Source organism: Tachypleus tridentatus, chromosome 10, assembly GCF_004210375.1.
Source record: "Tachypleus tridentatus isolate NWPU-2018 chromosome 10, ASM421037v1, whole genome shotgun sequence".
Classification (NCBI taxonomy): domain Eukaryota; kingdom Metazoa; phylum Arthropoda; class Merostomata; order Xiphosura; family Limulidae; genus Tachypleus; species Tachypleus tridentatus.
The window spans coordinates 143418894-143441789 of record NC_134834.1 but is presented as its reverse complement, the minus strand read 5'-3'; the positions used below and the strand labels follow the sequence as shown (position 1 = coordinate 143441789).

Here is a 22896-nt window from a genome sequence, read left to right as displayed (position 1 = left end):
TGGTCGGTTAGCGCAGATAGCCATTGTATACCTTTGTACGAAATTGGAAACAAAAACAAACAAACTCTTGAAAATTACAAAGAGATTAAATACGACATGTAATGTTAAGAGATAATATAAGCCTAATAGTCAGTAGCGTACGTATGACGCCACAGCCCTCGCAATTGTGTAGAGGAGAGGGGAGTGGTTTACTTCATATGCAGGAGGAGGATGATCTTTTACAGTTAAGCCACTATATTAATATCTAATGGCATGTAAATTAGCGCTGTTTATTGAATTTTGCACAAAACCACTATTTATGTTACCAGTTCCTAATTCTGAAGTGATAGTCAAAAACACCCATTGATAAGTATTATTGGGTTACTGTTATCGAATAATGGAATTTGATTACCGTTCTTATACTGAAATCTCGGATACACTGTCCAACACATTAGCCTCTGATCTGTAAATGTACGGACTTACAAGCGTAAATTATGGACTTCGATTTCTTGCAGTTGACACAGCAGATAGTTTTATCTAACTGTGCTTTAAAACAAACAAGAATTTGTCAGTTGTCGTTGTTGTACATGTTTATTTTTGAATCAGAATATTCACTCTTTTCTGAAGTTTTAAAACTCAGTTTCTGGTTAAACAAATCCTCTATATAATAGCTGTGGATGTTGTCTTTCAGTTACGGTTATTTTCATTTAACCTTAATCTTTAAAATTTGTAGATTTCATATAAAATAAACAAGTAAATAAGCGAAATAATATAATAAGTAGTAAGTTCTATGCTTTAACAATTATGCTGGCATCAGTATTTGTGATTGCTTTACCTGCTTTGGGAAAGGGTTGTGGTGGTATGTTAGGGATATTGTATATCGAATATTTTAACAAACACTACGGAGCTAAAAATCAGGATAAAGGACGCCATCGCCCCTCTAACTGTGGGCATGTTGCAACAAACGTGGACTGAAATCGAATATCAGTTAGACGTACTGAGTTGTTGTTTGTCACTAAGCACAAAACAACACAATGGGCTGTCTATACTCTATCCACCAGAAGTATCAAAACCCTGATTCAAGCAATGTAAGTCCGCAGACATACCGCTGTGTCATTGGGGCGCTAGGTGTATTGAGAGACATTAATGGTGCGCTCTTAAATGTCTACTGACACGTTAATAGAAACTGTTTCATTTATGCTACAAGATGTTCAAAACTACATGATTGTGTTTCCTTTGTTAGTTATTAAATATTAAAATAAGAAAGATAACTTAGGACCACTTTGGTTATATTACTAATCCTTACCCTAGTTCAGAATATAATGATTCATATATTATTGATAAATATTACATTTTACCAACTTAATATAATTTACACTATCACACTTGTTCATGCGGTTTAATAATATAAATAACATAAAACTTTCATCTCTTTTATTCCATCCGGCCTGATGAGTCTTAGAATAGGCGAAATACTGTGAAGTACTTGATGTACCTTGGTCGACATGTTACTTTTTTATTTTGACTTATCATTTCTTATAATTTCAATTAATAAGGATTTCGCAATGAAAACGCAATTATTTCAAAAGTGACTTTGATTTTTTTATGTTTTTAAAGATAAAGTTGAAAGTTGATTTTTTTTTTTCAGTTTCTCGACCTTATCGTTTAAAACCTATATCACACGCACTAGATAAGGATTTCACCATCCAATAAGAATATTTCAAAAAGTGTAACCTAGCTACGAAAATATCATATCTAATATTGGTTTCTCGCGTTTATAGCTCCAAAATGCATGTGTTCTGATATAGTTCCATCCTCCTAATAATCAAAACAGTTGTTTTATCTTGAGTCTTCCTTTATAAAACAATATTTTCCTTCCTTTTAAAATATACATGTTGAAAGATGACAATCCAAATATCTATTCAATATTTTCGATATTCCATTATTTAAGTGTATTCGCTCTACAACGTGTAATAATTTATCTCGAATTAATATTGTATAGTTACATATAAGTGTTTTTTTATACCTTTTAACCGAAAAGATAAAATACATGCAGTAAAATACGTATTGGTCGAAAACCCACAGGTTTTATTCCACATCAGTAGTTTGAGTATTTCTGAGGCTCAAGGTTTATCAACAGATAGTTATAAAATGATCTCACGCCAACCACAAACAACACATAATGGACAGTAGTGTATATTATAACATAGAATGGACAGCAGCGTATACTATAACACAGAATAGACGGTAGCGTATACTATAACATAGAATGGATAGTAGTGTATACTATAACACAGAATGGGCAGTAGCGTATACTATAACACAGAATGGACAGTAGTGTGTATTATAACACAGAATTGACTGTAGTGTATACTGTGTCACAGAATGCTCACAAGTGTATAGTATTCAAGCTTGCTCATTTTATATGTAACGTAAATATCGCTTGGTTGGTTGGTTGCTGTTAAGCTTAAAGCCATACAATGAGCTATCTGTGCTGTACCCACCGCAATTATAGGTTGATTAATTTGTTGTTAAGTTCAAAGCTGTACAATTGGCTATCTGTCTTGTACTCGCCACGGGTATCAAAACCTAATGTTTAGAGTAGTAATTCAGCAGATGTATTACTGAGCTACTGGAACACCGCAAATATAGGAAAATGTGCGTTTCATTTATATCATCGAGCAATACACCTACCAGCCGTTCAAAAACACAAGATTGGTATACGAGTATTCTAAGAGGAGTACCAGCTGTGTCACTGGAGATGTTGGAGGTATTACTGGGAGGTGTTTCCAGTAAGACAGTAGGGTTAAACTCCATTTTAGGCTTATGTTCATGATTTGTTTGTATTTTTGAAGTTAATAGATGGGGCCTTTGTGAAGAATCATTAAGATATACAAAAACAAAAGATATTTAGGTATGATTACGCGTCAAGTCCACGGTCCAATGCTCGCCTCCAACTATACATACCAATCTCGTTTTAAATTACTTTTATTTGAGGATATTTTACAAGGATAAGCTAGTGACACATGCGATTATTGCAATAAAATAATTTTTTTTTATCACACTGTGAAACATTTCGAATAACAGAAAGGTATAGTTGGAGATGTAGTTAAAATAGTAAACGTACGATAAAAACACTTGTTCAGACTTAATATCATGCAGTGGTATAAGTTTTATGAAAAAGTAAATTTTATTTAATTCCTCAGTCACGATTAATTACAACAACTTATCAAGGCTTACTTTTCATTGCTGTATTATGTCCTAAATACACTCAGTTCAGAGGTTTACAAAATTAAAAAACAAAATCATTTCGTCTTAGGCCTAAAGGGATTAATAATCAATGGCGAAATGGGTTACATTTTTTTGAAGAAATTACTGTACGAGTTTTGACTTTTTTTTAAGGTTCCGCACGGTTCGAATTTTTATCCGCTTTTCCTTGTGGCCATAGATATATAGCTCATCTAAAACACTTTGACTTTTCTAATTTATCTAAAACAAGAAAAAAAAACGAGTAATATAATTATTGCAACATTTACGGTTTACTTTATTGCTAAAAGTAATAGCTGAAGTTTGCAAAGAACTACTAAAGATGGCGCCAATTAAACAAGCCCAAAGTGGTCTCATTCCCAGTCTCATAAAGATGTGGTATAAAATGCAGTAAACTAATTGATTGGATTACCTTTATGTGTTAACGGTAATTTTATCCATTTTAGTGCTGCTTATGTCCACACGTTTTACTATCTAGTCACACCATTTCTGATGATATTAACATACGCATATGTTGCTTTAAATCGTTCCTATGGATATTAAACTGCTGACCTTAATATTGGAGATTTAGCCACATCTACGTAGATATGGCTTGTCATGCAACTTTTCAAAAACTGTGAAAATACAAAATAGAAGTGCATATAAATCAACATTTTTTGTGTTTTCGAATTTGTCCGAACTGTTTCCATAAATTACTAGTTTATATGCTAAGTTATGACTTATTGGATAATTTTTTGTTTTAATTTTTAGGTTTACTCGTACATTTTCCATAAATTACTAGTTTATATGCTAAGTTATGACTTATTGAAGAATTGTTTGTTTTAATTTTTAGGTTTGCTCGTACATTTTCCATAAATTACTAGTTTATATGCTAGGTTATGACTTATTGGAGAATTTTTTGTTTTAATTTTTAGGTTTGCTCGTACATTTTCCATAAATAACTTGTTTATATGCTAAGTTATGACTTATTAGGGAATTGTTTGTTTTAATTTTTAGGTTTGCTCGTACATTTTCCGTAAATTACTAGTTTATATTAGTAGATTATGTCTTATCTAAGAGTTTTTATAATTTTAAGGTTTGCCTGTACAGTTTCCATGTGTAACAGCCTCCATATCCACTTGATTTATCATATCTAGACTTCTTTTTACGGGGTTATCTAACAGACAGAACTTAAGCTAGCCCCAAATCTCGAACTATTCATGAGCTTAAAAACAATATCTACCGAAATATATGAAACACCCCTGCAAACATTTTATCAAGTGATGAACAGCATGGCAGTCCAAATACACACTGTTATCGGTAGTCGTGTATCCTATACTGAATACTAGGCGTGGAAAGATATTATGGGAATATAAACATTCGCCATTTTACTTTAAATAAATGTGTTTATTATTTGGTACTTTTTCCAGGGCTACATTAAAATGTTTACATTTTTTGGGGACACACGATAAATAGACCTATACGAAGCTAGAATACTGGTATGGGTATTAACACTTTTATCTTTGTGTGAAATTCCAAAACAAACAAACAAACAAACAATCGTTCTAAGGCTTTTAGCGCTTGCTGAATAACATGTACCTAAAAAACTCGTTAAGGCTTTCCAGGTGTGCCGCCAAAATTTTCAGATTGTCGTAGTGTGCCGCAAGTCAGAAAAGGTTGAGAACCACTGCTTTAGGGATTTCAAGACTTTTTTTGTATTTGACTGGCGGATATGAAAGAAAATGAATAACGTGATTCTTTACACTCAGATTTGATTTTTTTTTATTTCGCGCAAAGCCACACGAGGGCTATCTGCGCTAGTCGTCCCTAATTTAGCAGTGTAAGACTAGAGGGAAGGCAGATAGTCTTCATTGGCTACCGCCAACTCTTGGGCAACTGTTTTATATGGATTTATATAATAAAGGGATGGACCGCACATTATAACGTCCACACGGCTGAAAGAGCGAACATGTTTAGTGTGATGGGTATTCGAACCCCAACCCTCGGATTATGAGTCGAGTGTCTTCCCTACCTGGCCTTGTCGGTCTTACATTTAGGTACTATATTACTTGTTTGACCAATATCACAATTATTTCACCATGTCCATTTGATAAAAGGAAAGGATTACATGACCAATTGTTCTTGCTAGGTTATTTCTCTAGTTTCATTTATTAACATTTGTTATGTCTCGAGTTTACAGATATTAACACTTTTGTTTATGTTTCTAGTCTACAATAATTGGAAATTTCGTTGGTTATGTTTAGAATTTACAGTTATTAAAACTTTTGTTCGTTATGTCTCGTTTTTATAATTATTAACATATTCCTTGATTATATCTCGAGTTTAGAGCAGTTAACATTTTTGTCGGTATGTCTCAGCTTTACAGTCGTTACATTGTTTTTCGGTTATATTTCAGTTTTACATCAGTTTCGTACGTCAGCTGTTAACTTGAAACATTTACTATTTCGCTGATTATGGACAAAGTTTATAGTGTTTTATATTTATTTTTCACGATAGAAAGAGAGAATATCCATTTACGCACATATTCATTCACGAGAGAATACTTCAGAATGTTCTATTATTTCATAAAACTTCTAAATGGTTAAAAATACTTGTAAGACACACGACAGAACGTTTTACCCTAAAGGAGGCCTACATTGCATCTTCTTACGTTCGGCACACGAAAGGACGTCCAAGCTACTTTAAAGTTTTAACGAATGTCTTATGAAATACCTTCATTAGAGACACTTGACAAGATAGCTTTTAACTCACAACAGCCTCTATGAACTTTCTCAACTCTAGTCATACTGAAGACTCATGAACGCATATTGTCTAGTTGCTTCATCACTTTATGTTCACTTTGAGTACTCATACTGAAAATGTCAGTCTTTGTTGTTTGCCAATTTTACTTTTATTCGTATAACAGACAGTTTGTATACACGTTATATTCAACATCTAAGTTATTAGATCAAAGGCGTTTCATGTTTCACGGTTATTTTGTAAACTTCGGGATTATACTTACGGATTGTAAGTTTTACCTGAATATTTTCACTAGTAGACCATGTGATTTGTTTAATGTATTTTAAAATGTCATGTCATATTTTTCTGTTGTTTTTATTCGATCAAAAATTTGATACAGGCTTTTCTTTCAGTAGTTAAGATTTGTTTCAAATTACGCTCAGAGCTACACGAGAGTTATCTGATTTAGCGCCAGTAACATAACGGCATATCTGCGGACTTACAGTGCTAAAAACCGAGTTTTGATCCACGTGGTGGGTAGAGAACGGAAGCCCATTATGTAGGTTTGTGTTTAACTACAAAAATACATCTCTAATTTAGCAGTGATACACTAGAAGGAAGGCAGCTAGTTATCACAATCAATTGTCAGTTCTTTTTACCAACATCACACTATAACTCCTCCCCACCACAGCTGAAAGGCCGAGCATGTTCGGTGACGGAAATTCAAACCCGCGACCCTTAGGTTGGGGGTCTAGCGTCTTGATCATGAGACCATGCAAGACCCATTAAATTTCTTTCTCATGTCTAACTATGTACTGATTGGCCACTTTACTGGAATTCCTTTTTGATAGATATGTACTGATTGGCCACTTTACAAGGATTCTCTCTTTATAAACACGTACTGTTTGTTTGTTTTGAATTTCGTTTAAAGCTACACGAGAGCTACCTGCGCTAGTCGACCCCAATTTAGCAATGTAAGCAATGGAAGGTAGCTAGTCATTATCACCTACCGGCAATCTTTGGTTTACTCTTTTACCAACGAATAGTTTGATTGACCTTCACGTATAACGCCCCCACGGCTGGAAGAGCGAGCATGTTTGATGCGACGGGGATTTGAACCTTCTACCCTCAGATCACAAGTCCAGCGTCCTAACCACCTTGTCATGCTGGAACAAATATGTACTGATTGGTCACTCTACTAGGATTACCTCTCATAAAAATATATGACCTCTTTACTAGTATAACCTCTTGGTCTCAACTTGGACCATTATTCTGCTTGATTGTAACTCATTCTCTGAAGAATATTGTGTGAATTTATTTCACAGATGTTGAACTACATTTCTCCCGATGGATCAATAATAAATGAAAGAATTATAATGTTAAAAATCAAGATTCCATTTCACTGGCAGCACACTGTGTAGCTCTGCGCTAAAGCAAACAAAGGAAAGTAATAAAAGAGTAGTTGATAAACGGGTTTGTTTTGTTTGATGTTTGAGCTCAAAGGTGCACGATAGGCATTGAATGAGATTAAAGCAAGTAATTAAGTACTACCAATCATCGCTCATTACTGGGTTAAAGAAATTAGTTTTTGCATTATAAAGGCTACGGTCATTAAGTTGACAAAAAGTGTAAGATAGTAGCTAAAGTATTAAGTTTGTATTACAACGGCCCTGAAAATATGGGCCGACGGGTTCGCTATTCCACTATAAACTAGGTTCACTGTGGTGATTAAAAAAATAATACGTGTATGTTATTTGGTAGTTTTTACACAACTTGCCAATTCATAAAGTGCTTGCATAATTTAGCTGTAAATATTATAAAATAATTTATAAGCTTTAAGAACAATTGTGGATATCAGCTAATCTGAAGATAATTGTTATTTCTGTTATATTTTTTAGGGCTTTTTTCAGTGTTGCTACCCCTTCATCCTCTTCAAGTGACACAGCGGTATGTCTACGGACTTAAAACGCTAGAAATCTAGATTCGATTCCTGTGGTGAGTATCACACTGTGTAGCTTTGTGTTTAACTTTTCACAAATCAAGGTATACTCTTGGATGTCAGTTTGAGGCGACTGACAGTACAGGTTAAATAGTAAAGATCAGCATGAACTGTTTCTTTAGGATTATAAAGCGCTTATCAGCGTCATATATTTCGAAAGCAAACGTAAATGCAACTTATATTCACGATTCGAAAAATCTGTAGAATATTTATACCACCATTAACAGATCTTATTTTTCAGGAGTAAAACAAACTACCTGTGGCAATGATATTAACGCTAAAACTTCTTGCTCATCAGGAGTGAAACGGGATAATTGTAACAATGATATTAACGCTAAAATCTCTCGCTTATCAGAAGTGAAACAGCTGCCGTTCATTCTACAAAGTTTCAACATTTATAGTCTACGAGGGCTGTTCAAAAAATACGCGGACTGTTTGAATTGCGCGGCTCCAGTTGGTTCCAGGAGAATCCGCTTGGTGTCGCTAGGTTCGTACAGATCAGCTGATTACGACGCCATTTCCCGATTGCAGATATCTTTATTTGTGTATTAGCTACGCGGTTTTAAGTGAAGTGCGATTTTTTCGTTTGGCGGATTTCACAATGAATGACCTGAAGGAGCAACGATTTGCTGTGAAATTTTGTGTTAAACTTGGAAAATCTGCGACTTTTTGCTATGCTTAACACGGCTTACGGTGATGTTGCTATAAAGCGTACGGCATCTTTCAAGTGGCATGAACGTTTTAAGGATGGTCGACAGTCCATTGAAGATGATGAGCGTCCTGGACGTCCTTCCACGTCAATTGACGACCCACACGTCGACAAAATCAACACCTTGGTGCGGGCAAATCGACGTCTGACTGTCAGGGAGCTTGCTGAAGAGTGTGGAATATCAGTTGGATTTTGTTACGAGATTTTGACCGAAAAATTGAAGATGCACCGCGTTGCTGCGAAATTCAGCCCTCAGAACTCGTGAGTTTTTGGCCAAACACTCGATCACTGTTCTTCCCCACCACCCCTACTCACCTGACCTTGCTCCTTGCGATTTTTTCTTGTTCCCCAAACTCAAAAGACCCTTGAAAGGAAGAAGATTTGAGACGATTCCCGAGATTAAGGCAAATGCGACGAAGGAGCTGGAGGACATTACAAAAGAAGCGTATCAGGACTGTTTCAACAAGTGAAAACACCGTTGGGATAAGTGTGTGCGTTGGGGAGGAGAGTACTTTGAAGGGGTCCCAGACCTGTAACTTTTAAATAAAGTACTTTTTGTTTTATGACGTCAGTCCGCGTATTTTTTGAACAGCCCTCGTATGTTTTACAGGAGTGAGATGGACTTTTTTTTAAGTACCTGTGCTGTCAATAGTACAGTCTGGTAGTTAGAGGAACACACAGTGAGTGAATATAAGTTATGCTAATATTTTTTGCAGTAATTAAATGTAATTTTTATCATATTTATTTATTTATCGATGTAAATCCGTAGACTTATCGCTGTCACAGCGGAAGACGTAATTTCTATCGTATTTTCAGTGACACTTGTGGATGATACACATACTTATCGCTCATTGTTTATTTGTTGAATTTCGCGTATTGCTATTAGAGTGCTCTCTGCGCTAACCATCTTTAATTTTGAAGCGATAGAATACATGGATGGCAGCTAATTAATCGCGCTCGCCGCCAACTATGGAGATACTTTTGTATGATCGAATGTTGAGACGTCTGCCACGTACAAAGCGCAGTTACGGTCCTACACCGTAGAGCACGATTATTTATGATAATAAGGGAAGCAAATCCATTAACCGGCACACTAAACGCTTGGCCACACTTGGCGCTAATTACTTCCCATAAGGAAGATTTTGTTTATTGGAAATTTTCGCGCAGAGCTGCATATAGCACTATTTTTTAATTATTAAATTTTAGACAAGGGGAAAGCTGTGTTTTAAGATGCTCTTGTGTGAGCGAATAGTGGGATTTAATTATTGCTTGTATAACACACCCACAATCTCAAACTGAATAACGCGTTTGGGCTGCAATGAACCTCGTATCTGAGTCTTTAGAACCACAGTCCTTGCACTCTAAACTTTAGTCCACCTGTGATTTTGCTGTTGAAGAGAGACAAGTGATTTTTAAATTCTTAAATTACCCGAAATAAACATCTTCATTATGAAAGATAAGTAACATTTAAATAATCAAATTTTCCGAAATAAACGCGTTGAGAAAAAATGTGTGTGTGTTATATTTAAAAACGGCTGGTATGGATAGAGAAGGCACTAATAGAGGAGCGAACAACGTTTCGACCTTCTGTATATAATTTTCTCTACAAGAGGTTTTCTTGTCATCATGAATGTATGTGTTTTCTCACAGCAAAGCCACATAGAGCTATCTACCGAGTTCACCGAGGGGAATGGAACCCCTGATTTTAGCATTGTAAATTCGTAGACTTACAGCTGTACCAGCAGGGAACTGTTCAGAAAGAAAGACGGGTCATATTTAAATTATGAAATTACTCCAAATAAACGTATTGACGAAGAAAGAATGCCGTTTTTAAATTTGTTTCGACAAAAGAGACAAGTACCTTAAATAATCACGTTACTCGAAATAAACGTATTAATAAAGAGACAAGTCATGTGTTAACGAAAGAAGCACCGCTACAAGCAGATACTTATATGAGACACATGAAACACCTTTTGTAAAAAGAAGTAAAAATTCTGAGAAATAACGATGCAGTAAATACAATAATTTTATAATTCATTAAAGTATCACAGACATTAATATGCAAATGGTCGAATCGTTGTCATATTTTGGAAATAAATGCACGAATAATTGTTTTATTTAATATTTCCTGTAATGCTTTGGTTTTTTTTTATTTTGCGCAAAGCTACATGAGGGCTATCTGCGTTAGCCGTCCCTAATTTAGCAGTGTAAGACTAGAGAGAAGGCAGCTAATCATCACCATCCATTGTCAACTCTTGGGCTAGTCTTTTACGAACGAATAGTGGAATTAACCTTCGCATTATAGCGTCTCCACAACTGAAAGAGGCGAGCATGTTTGGTGTGACGGGGATTCAAACCCACGACCCTCAGATTACGAGTGCCTTAGCCTGGCTATGCTTCTCGTAGTGTGAGAACATAATTATCTGCGTGACATTTTAGAAAATTACCATTTTCTTAAATTTGAGATGAGCAAGAAATAACTAATTAATACCACATTTTTTATGTATTTGAAAAAACTGTTTTATGATTGTTTATAAATAGGGTATGAATCATTGTAAATTTGCACTTTGGAAAATAAAATCTATATCGTTTTTCAAGTTTATATCAAAAGTGTGACAGCCTTTTATAATAAAAAAGTATTTAAAAATATAGAAGCAAATGTAAAAAGTGAATTTCTGATAAAAAGTGAAATACACTAAGAAATAAAACATTTTATTAAAACGTGCTAACCTATGCTATTCTTTTGTTGAATCAGGAATAAAAGGAATTCGAATTCATTCGAGACCCTTTTGTTACCTCGTGTAACTATACAAATGGAGAAAATTAGTGTTTATTAAATGTCTTTAAATGGTGTAGGTTTCCAATATTTCAACTTCTTCAACCAAAAATGTTAGGAGAAATAACCTTTCTTCCTTTAAATCTTACATTTTTCTCCTTTCACAAAAGGAATTTGTTCTTAATCCTGATAAAAATAAGTTGTTTGATTTATCATTTATTTACAAATTGGTCAATTAACAGGTTTTGTTCCATCAGCTGTAGGGTCGGGACGCAACATCTTTGTTAGTGCACAATCCAGGTAGCATGTTGCCATCTCTAATTCCTAACTGCACAATCTAGGTAGCATGTTTCATCTTTAATTCCTAACCACCAATAGTAATCACATACACATTTCACTTTATTATTGTTGTTGTTAATTATTTTGTTGGCATTTATTTTAGTACATATATGCATTCAACGCCAGATATCCAATATTGATAAGACAATCCTAATACTGGTACTTTAACTGTTTTTATTACCTTGAAGGTCATTACACTGGTTATTCTCCTTTCCCTAATCTCCTCAACGTCCTCTTAGTGTTCACGTCCAGTTTAATTTGATTTAAGTATCATTGTCTTTCCTATACACTTTCCCATTCATTTAACTTTCATATTTTTACACTCTTTACTACAGTCTTTCAACTGCGAACTCCTATCGCTAAAAACCGGATTTCGATACCAATGGTGGGCAGACCACGGATAACCCATTTTGTAGCTTTATGCTTAATTTTAAAACAAACAAACCAAGTAGCAAGTGGAAACTCTTTTCAGTTTTTCCCCTTTCTGTCAAGGTACATGATATCCCATTGGTGACATCATTTAGATATCTTACCAGTTTGTACAACAACTTAAAATCTTAGTGATCCACTTTCTTGTAAAATAATGTGCCACTGTGGTCTGTATTACCGATATTCACCAGGTAAACGTTCAAATCACTTTATAGGTTTTATTAGGTAAGAGCCAATATTAGATAATCAATCAAAGCCACCTTCTCTCGGAATCACATAAATAGTGTAACAAGATTACCTGAAACAAAACATACTGAAGACATAACACAATAGTAAAACTTTTCGAAACTACTCACACGACATGGTCTCCTCAGTGTTTTAAAATGCTGTAAAATAACTACGCATCACAATACTAGCAACCTGTGTTTTGTAAAGATTATATGTCCAAGTGATGTTTTACTTGCCATATTAAACGTAATGCTAATAATTACATTTACAGACTTGATGAAGCGTGAATTGCAAAGCCTTAGCTGATAACATAGCTTTCTGTTTTAATTTTATGATATTACACTAACGAACTATTAGATTTTTCAATTATATTTCGGGGGACAGGAGGAGAATTACCTCTTAACAGGAACACTACGAACTTTGGTTCAAAACTCCGTACGATATTGTTTTGTTACGGTTTTATTTCTACACCACGTACATTCACCATTTATCAGTATCAAACGATCATAAAATACAACTGGTTTACGCACGAAAACGTTGCATGGCCAGGTGGTTAAGGCACTCCACTCGTATTCTTAGGGTCGCGGGTTCGAATCCCCCTCGCACCAAACCTGCTCGCCCTTTCAACCGTGAAACCGTTATAATGTGACAGTCAATCCCACTATTTGTTGGTAAAAGAGTAGCTCAAGACTTGGCGATGGGTAGTGATAGCTAGCTGCCTTCCCTCTAGTTTTTCACTTAAATTAGGGACGACTAGCGCAGATAGCCCTCATGTAGCTTTCTGCAAAATCCAAAACCAACCAAACGAATAAAGCAAAACGTTGAACAGCAGAGAAATATGGAAAATAAAGTATTACATGAAACGTAAACCGGATTTTAAATTAACTTCTCATAATATGTTTAAGTAACACCTTAAAAAGATTGCTGTTATGTTTTCAGGTTTAAGACGCAAGCTTGTTAGAGATGTGATCCTAGCTTTAGTACTTGTTATTCATTTGTAAATTCATCTGTGAAAGATAGGTCTTTATTGTCAACCGTTAACTATTTAGTCGTTCTACTTTAGCAACTGTAAAATTGGAATGTGACAGTAAATTCCGGTTGAGCAGGTTTACTATGGAACATCTTTCGGTTAGCTTTACTAATTTACACGCTTGGATACTATTCAAACGCCGTAGAAAAATTGAATTTTCTGAACTGATAATTTACTCGGGATTCTCAGTTAAAGATCGAGGTGCACCGCATGTTGAAATTTTTTTCAATTATTAAACAATAAATGTAATATTTACTGAACTAATAACAATTAACATAGCGGTGGAACTAATAAATTGAAAGTTTATTGAACGAGAATCATCTGTTCGAAAAGCGAGTAGCGAAAGAGTTGGTTGAGGTAGTAAATTCGTCGCAACAAGTTTTTAATTAGCAAACATTAAATCAGTTACACAATCGTTAAGTGATTCGTGCTGAAAAATGTTCAAAATCATAAGGCGTCCACAAATCTTAAGTGTTTTATGTTATGAGGAAAGTGTGACGTTAACGAGAAAACAAGTGACAATTTCCGTAATTACCATGATTTCTTTTTCCACCCGTTCAATTTTTTCGGGTAATTGGCAAATATTCGATACTTAAACGTTTAAGCTTGTTTAACATTTCACGTTCACTTATTAAAGAAACTATAGATAACTATGTTAGTTTCCTCGCTACAATTTCTGCATCGTAAATTGCGGAATGAAATTAACTACACTGATGCAATTAAAACAAATATACGTCATTCCTGATTTCTATCAGTTATGAAGACCAACTATACATCATTCCTGATTTCTATCAGTTATGAAGACCTAGGCAGATGAGTACCTTCAGTGTCAAAGGTAAGTTCAAACTACCATGGTTACATGTGTAACAATGAAAAGGTCTCTCTTTTGCCACTAGGATTATAATTCTGTTTCATAATTATATAAACTTCGATTCTCTCAGTTAAATTTCATTATTTTTAGAGCAATTAGATGCCGTTAAAATCTGCAAGTTTTGACTAGAATGTAAAGAAAACGGGGAAACTATTGTAGTTTTTTAATCTGACACTCCTAAACACAAAGTGTTTTGACATAAGCCTGTTCCAAACCTTTTATGGGTGGGTATGTGTTTTAAAAGGAAACAGACCCTAAACGTCGTATATTGGTTACGTGTGGTAAAATGAACCAGTCCCAAATCACCTGAAGAAGCACTTCTGTGTAATATAATAAGATTCTAAGTAGCTTGTTTATAATATTTAGTATTATTTTAGAACATAAAATACTCTCACATCTTTATCAGAATCAACGTTATACAAGGGAGAATCATTATTTTATACATACCGGTAGATGGTGTGGTTTACTGTTATCAAAATAATTTCCATAAATTATTAATTTTTTTTAACTAGGCCTAAATCATCGTGAGCTCAAGGCTACAGCTAATTATTTGAAAGTGAAACTATTTTTTGTGTACCTATTAATTCATTTTGAGGTAATATACAGAATATATGGAATATTTTGCTAAGAATTTTTTTACCAAATTATGTTTAAAATAATCTAAAATTGAAGAAAGTCCCGTTTTACCTTGATTTTTTTTTCATAATAAAGCACTATCTATCCTGATTTAAGGTAGATTTCTTTTGACATTTTTGGTTGATTTTTTTACGCTTTAATGGTTACACTAGAATTTTAAAACCATGCCTAATTTATAGTTTTAGCGAAAGTCTGCTTTGGTAGGATTATCTCAGTTACAACATTTCAACAAACTTGCATCGTTTTCATTATTTCGGGGATTTTTATTTCTTTTTTAGCAAGAACGAACTTAGAATAAGGAAGAAAATGTTTTTAAGCGTCGTGGATATAGTAAGTCTTACAGCAGTAATGAGGATTGAGAAGACTGAGTATTCGAATTTGATTAGGTATGAAACGCGGACCTATTAGAATGTTGGTAATATCTGTTTTGATTACCATAAGTTTAGGCGTGTTAATTTGCAACTGCCTGATAGTGAATAGAATATTTGCCAGAGCAGGACAAAAAAAAAAAGGCTCCGAAATAATGGGGCTCAAGCTCTGTATCGACCATGAAGTCTAAATGTCATACTTACAGTAACAGTTCATATTAAGGAAGTAAAATCACAAAAATTTCAATCCTTTTTTTGAATTACATTTCATAGTTTATTACGCGGAGATCTCTATGTATTTAGCAATTTAAGTTTGTAAAGAATATTTGGTCAAAGAAGTTTTTAAGTGAAGAAGATAGCATGATACAAATGACAGCCTCCAATATTGCTTACTATGTATTTGAAAAATTAACAATTTAAATTTGAAAAACATCTTAAAGATTAGGGATAAAAGTAAGATTTAAGTTAATTAAACTCTATCAATTGAAAAATAAAGTTTACACAGGGAAGGCAGTTAGTCATCACCATCCACCGTCAACTTTTGGACCACTCTTTTACCAAAGGTTAGTGATTATAATATCCCCACGCTTAAAGGGGACGGGAATTCGAAGCTAAGAACCTCAAATTGGGAGTCGAGAGCCCTAACCACCTGGCTATGGCAAACGAGCAGCTCCTCCTATAAACATGTTAATACGTATAAAATATTATTATTTATAAACAATAAACTTTGTCATTTATAGATAAAATAAACGATGTTTATCCGAGTGGGAGGCAGGGATTAAAACAAAATTCTAATTATTAAACGAAGATTACGGATAAACATTTGAATCAATTATCACTAAAATTATTTAATAATTTAGGTTTAATGATAAACCATGAAAATAATATAACAACTGTTTTGAAACTTTTTGTTTACTTACACAGTGTTGATTTGGCTTCACTAAAATACGTTTCAAAACATTGTGAAGGTAATATACACTTCACCGATATATGAATCTAAGATTTGTTCTCAACATTTGCTCCACTGACGAGGGGCGGAATTGTTCTACACTGTTATAACGTAGACAAATCGTAAATCGAATGACAAACTAAGCTTCGGGTATGTTCGTAAAACCTAAGATACTTGAAAGAAAATGTTTAATTAACAATAAAAATACAGACAATTTTCTGAAGGTAATAAAAAGAATTATTATTATTGTTACGTTATTAGATAAAATACTATTTAATTATTGACAGTAACTCGGGTGAGTTATAAGCTGCTAGGGTAGTTTTGAATTGTATTGTGGCATAATTTAATTTGTATATACATATTAATAATATATCGAAAAAAATATAATTTTAAATTAACGCATGCCAGTTCTGCGAATAGCGTTTGCCATTTTCAATATAATAATAAACGTTGTGATTTATGCACAAAACTCAAATGATACCTACTAAATACGAAAAATACATCATTACAAAGTAGTAATGGTAAAAATACGGATAATCTACAATACGAAGTAGTAAAGGCCAAAATACAGACACTTTGCTTCACAAAGTAGTAAAGGTTTCATCAAGTTGTATACAATAAGCAACCATTTCTTATAATTCGACTAATTTCATTCATATGTTTCAGTGTTCTATTTGTTATCAGCTCCATATTGATCTTTGAGACATTGAAATAATTTGCATAGAACTCATATATAAAAAACACACTCTAGTTTTGAGTATAGGTTTGTGATATGCTCAAAATATTTTATTGAACGCTTATAACAAAATTTTGGTTACTTAAAAGTGTTTCTGTTCTACTGGTTTCGTTTTTTGTATCACTAGGAAAACAAACTTTTCTCGTGTGTTAAACACGAAGTTACCCAATACGCTATGCTCACTATGAATATCAAAGCCCGGTCTTTTACGTTTTTATTCTTCAGACTTACCATTTAACACAGCACATTGTGCACCTTTGTGCTTAATAACAAAATAAAGTTTTATCTTCTTAAAGGAATTCTGAATAATCAGTTCATTGAAGCTAACTCCTCGAAATTAACTACGCTTTTATCTTGTAACCCATTGCCACAGAAATTAAAACTGCCAACAGACAAACAAATGGAAATATATAGATGTACATATTTGATAAATTATAGTTTTTTATTGGTTCTGAATAAGTGATGGCATGCAAACGTTTATGACGAGCTGATAACGTAAACCTTTTTTTGAATTATCCTGTAATCTGAGCTATTATGATAAATGAGATTAACTTTTCTATTACTGAACAAGAATACAAAGAACTTATTTTTAAAATTACAAAATCTACGCAAAGAGTAGAACTTATTATATTCGTGCGTACGTTGTTGTTGTCAAGTAAAACATAACGAACATGAGCCACACATTTATTTTTATTGTTGCTCATGTCATGCACTTGTTTTACAACCATTGTTTGTAATGTACTCATCCTGTGCTGCATCATTTCTTAAGTTAGCCCAAAGTGTTCTTCCATTTGACAAGTATGTACTCGTTCTTTGTAGCATTGTTCAACTTGTATCAGCAGACATAATATATGTATACTAGAAGTATAATAACAATGTTATTAAACCTTAATTTTCTGATTGTTGATTCGTTTAATTTCGCAAAAAGCTACACGAGGTCTATCTAAAGACCTAAATTAGCAGTGAAAGATTAGAGGGAAAGCAGCTAGTTAATACCGCCAACACTTGGTCTATTCCTTTTCCATCAAATAGTGTGATTAACCTTTACATTATGACGCTCCCACAGCTGAAAGGGCGAATATTTTTTAGTGGGACTGATATTCGAACCCGCAACCCTCGAATGGCGAGCCAAGCGCCCTAACCACCTGGCTATGCCAGGCCTTGCGTTATTGGACACATTTAAGTGTAATCACCATATAGTTGAAATCATTGTTGTGCACCGCAAGATTAACATAATCTTTCTTTATTGTACTGTTTGTCACAGACTGACTTACTTTGCTGCGATGCTACATAGTCTTTTCAATACACAACAATATAGATATAACTGATAGTCATTGATCATTAAATAAATAAAACTACCTCACTTCACCAACCAAATGGCAATTTCAATGTCTTAGTATTACTAATATTTAGCAAAAAAAGTTTACACTTTTTATTTTTAAGAACGAGTGACATGCTCTGATGGTTAAAGTATTCGAACAGCAATTTGCGGGTGGCGTGATCGACTCCCACACCAAACATACTTCTTCTTGTCAGACGTGGGGCGCTATGCTATTAAAGTCAATCCCAGTAACCGAAGAGTTAGAGGTGGGCGCTGTTGATTAGCCAACCACCTTTCGTCTACACTATCGCTTGAAAATGAGAAACTGTTAGCGCAGATAACCCTCGCTGTTGATTAGCTGTCTTTTGTCTACTCTATCACTTGAAAATTAGGAACTGTTTGCGCAGATAACCTTCTATAAACTTTGCACAAAATTCTATAAAAAGAAATAATTCTAAAAGGAAAGCTTCGCAAAGGACTTTATGTAATCTGTTGTCAGGCCTGGCATGGCCAAGCGCGTAAGGCGTGCGACTCGTAATCCGAGGGTCGCATGTTCGCGCCCGCGTCGCGCTAAACATGCTCGCCCTCCTAGCCGTGGGGTCATTATAATGTGACGGTCAATCCCACTATTCGTTGGTAAAAGAGTAGCCCAAGAGTTGGCGGTGGGTGGTGATGACTAGCTGCCTTCCCTCTAGTCTTACACTGCTAAATTAGGGACGGCTAGCACAGATAGCCCTCAAGTAGCTTTGTGCGCAATTCAAAAACAAAAAACAGTAATCTGTTGTCCCCCGTTAGTACAGTGGTAAGTCTACGGATTTACAACGCTAAAATCAGGGATACGATTCCTCTTGGTGGACTCAGCAGACAGTCTGATGAGGCTTTACTATAAGAAACACACACACAAATGTAATCTATCGAAGCTCAAATTTTAGTGTTGAAAACTTCTTGAACAGAATAACCTGTGATAAGCTCGTCGTTCCGAATAAACACAGAACGGTGTGAGATTAAATATTTGACACCACGTTAACAACAAGCTTCCAATTTGTATTAAATTGTTCTAGATTTGAATAATAATAAGTTTGTATTTAGTTTCACCGCATTGCGGATAATACCTCTGGTGACGCATGTAATAAACAATTTTTGAAATATGATACACTTAAATAAATTTATTTCGTAATGTTAAACCATTACACAACATTCTTTGTGATTCAATATTACCAGCTTCAATTGAAGTAAAATAAAAAAGAGAGGAATATACGTGACTTCAGATGAGTGTTGTTATTAAGCTGTTGAAATTGTATGTGCAATATATATTAATTAGGAGAACATGAACTGGCGAGGTAATGCAACATAATTTTTTTTATTATGAGATGTTTTGTGAGTAAGGGCTAAGGTATAGACCAAATATGAATGTCAGTATTGTACAAGAACGATTCTTGATCGACGCATGACAAACAACGTTGCTATGTGATTATATAACCCTATTGATAAAATTGGTGGAGGGTTACACTGTTTCAGTGAACTTTCTGCACGATATTTTAGATCTGTTATATCACAAACAGTAAGAACCAAAACACCTTCCCCAGGTGATTCAGTGGTAAGCTTGAGGGCTTATTACGCTGAAATCGGTGTTTGATATCTGCAGTGGGAACAGCTTGAAAAACCCACAATATAGCTTTGTGCTTGTATAAAACAAATAAAACAAAGAAAATACCTACCTCATGTTTTGCATTTAAGGACGTAATGAAAGTAAATTGAAACTTAATAACTGGAGCTTTCTCTTTTATTTGCATGTCACTTTGCAAACGCGTGGGCGAAATAGAATTGATGCGTAGCTGTCCCTTTTGAACTACGTACCACAAGAAAGATGGCTTGCAGCACTCGACGTCACACAATGATTGTTCCTTTCACGGGATTAACTAACGGGATTTACTGTCATTTTTATGACACTTCCACAGCTGAAAGTGATAAGTGTGTTGAGCAACAGCACATCTCCATGCACTTGACCTTGCATGGCCAGGTGGTTAGGGCACTTGATACACAAACTGAGGGTCTCGGGTTCGAATCCTTGTTCCACCAAATATGTTCACTCTTTTCAGTCGTGGGAGCGTTACAATGTAAAGTTCAATGCCACTATGCGTTGATAAAAGAGTAGTCCAAGAGCTGGCAGTGGGTGGTGATAACTAGGTGCCTTTCCTCTAGTCTTTCATTGCTAAATTAGGGACGGCTAGCGCAGATAGCCCTCGTGTAGCTTTGTGCGAAATTTGAAACAAATTTTTCTTTCAACAGTAAATACCTAACAAGTTTTTCTTGTAATGTAAGCGTTAAAAAAGGTTTCGTCCTGTATTTCACAAATAACATTCTGACCCTCGAGTATAAATACTATATCTAACTTTTATAAACACGTTATATATCGACGCAGGAAATATAACTAATAATTATTGAAATCTATTGTATTTTTTCAGGTTACGTATAATGTATTTAAGTTAAATTTATTTTTAACGATAAATCCCATAACAAAACTCCCCTAAGATGTATTTTCACGTAACGAATTAATATTTAGAAAATCCCTGTTTGTAACTAGATCCTGGGACGAGGCTAGTGTCCACCTATGATGCGCAAATATGTACGTGTGCAGTTGGTGTGTTGGGTTAATTTAGCTGATTGTTTAAACGATGAATTAATATAGCTTGTTTTGTTGAAAGCACTGTTAGTCCATTTCTACACTGCGTATAGTTTAAGTCATTATCTTAATGAGTCAGGATTTCGTAGTTAATCGTTTGTTGTTATAAGTAGCAATTAGCCTGTTTGTACACCACTCACGCTTGCCATAAGTTTAACTCTAAAGTTTAAGACGTCGTTTCAAGTAAGTTGTTGAGCAGTTAATTAGCGTTGCTTCTCTATATGTTTGCCGGGAACTTAAGAATATAGAACGTTTTTAAAGATAGCTCCTGTTTGTACCAGCGAAGGTACTTACTACTTGTACAAAGCTTTAGACAGTGTAAGGTATCTTATTTGCCATCATGTACACGTGTTACGTATGCGAGATTTTCTGGTTTTCTTATTACAATAAATTCGTGGATTTGTACAGGACTCTGGATTTACAACACAGCGCCCTGGTTTTTAATGATATTTTTTTAGCACACTTAAGAAACAGTTTGTCGCCAAACACATACTAAAAATGAGTATCTTAAGGGTGAAGACGATATTTTTATTATCTATTTTAAATTTCATTAGGAAACGTATGTCCACAAAAGATTAGAAATATCTCGTAATAACGCACCAGTTTTACGCTTTTATTGTATGTTCCATAAGATTACAGAAATTTCAAAGTTACGTCACATATCATAAGCATTTTTACTTTCGAAGAGCTTCTACAGACCCCCTAGTGGTACAGCGACATGTCTGCAAATTGATAACACTAGGTCTGAAACTAATGCTCGTGGTGAGCAGACTATATTTAACCTATTGTGTACCCTTGTGCTCACTTTCAAATAAACTAACAAACAAAGTGTCCAGAGGGCAACCTCCATAAGAACTTACCACCTCCTTAATCTAACTCTTAAAATCTTAAATGTCTTTACTCGCTGTCGGCGCTACTTTCCCTCTGGGCCATTATCATAAAATCATGGATTGATAAACGCGGATAGTCCTCTTATAGCTTGGGATGAGAATCCGAAATAAATTGGCCAGAGAACAAAAATAACAACAAATAAACAATTATATTTTTCGCTTGTCAAACGTACATATATCTTTCAAAGACTCAAGTGTATAAATTAAAATTAATGTATTAGTTAAAAATAAAATGAAAATCAGGCGTAAAAGATCTTACTAGGTAGCTTGCAATATAATTATTGTACATATAAAAAGGGCGACAATTATTGTTAATTGCTCTTTGTAGTATTTTTCCAAGGTTACATTTTATGATGTCACAAGTATTGTGGGGCAGAAAATGATTGGCAAATATCCTGAAGCTTAAGAAAGCTTAAACAGCGATGCACTGATGACGCAAAAATTGTGAAATTTTCTCTGTTAGTTACAATATCGTAGCAATATGAAAATCACTAAAACAAACAACAGATCATCATATAATTCCTCTGTTATTTCTTATGTAACGATTGTTAACTGACCTGGATATCTTGTGTGTGGGTGCAACAATAAATAACAGCTTCTTTCTCTCCATCTATTCAGTATTAATTATGCACAAAAGATTTGTTCTTGCAAGATGATTATAACCTTATTAAGAACCTTAAACCCAATTTAATGACATGTTTTTACTGTATAAGTTGTTTTATACAAAGACCGTCTTTTGATTGGTATTAGAGAAAGCAATTTCAAACAGATATGTGGTGTTCAGTCTAAACTGTTTTAAACACATCAGCATTTCTTTGGTAGTTCAAGCGTGTTTTCAACTTAAACTTCAGATGTTCAAAACGGTCAGGTCATAGACCCCATGGATCTGATATAGTCACTTCCAGATTAGAACAGCTGATCAGAGGAAGGGTAACTAGTGACAAATTGTTTACTCATAACCAAGTAAT

The 22896-nt window shown here is 34.4% G+C and overlaps 1 long non-coding RNA gene across 2 annotated transcripts in view; it reads left to right on the top strand.

The window, feature by feature from the left end:
- LOC143228231 (uncharacterized) overlaps positions 1–22896 on the top strand; it is a 31294-nt gene that overhangs the window by 4900 nt on the left and 3498 nt on the right. The window contains exons 1-2 of one of the 2 annotated variants that reach the window (XR_013015278.1): positions 7579–7709; positions 7863–7959. This is a non-coding gene — a long non-coding RNA (uncharacterized LOC143228231). Of the gene's footprint in view, positions 1–7578; positions 7710–7862; positions 7960–22896 lie in introns of those variants that run through there. The other variant, XR_013015277.1, reaches the window with a different exon arrangement.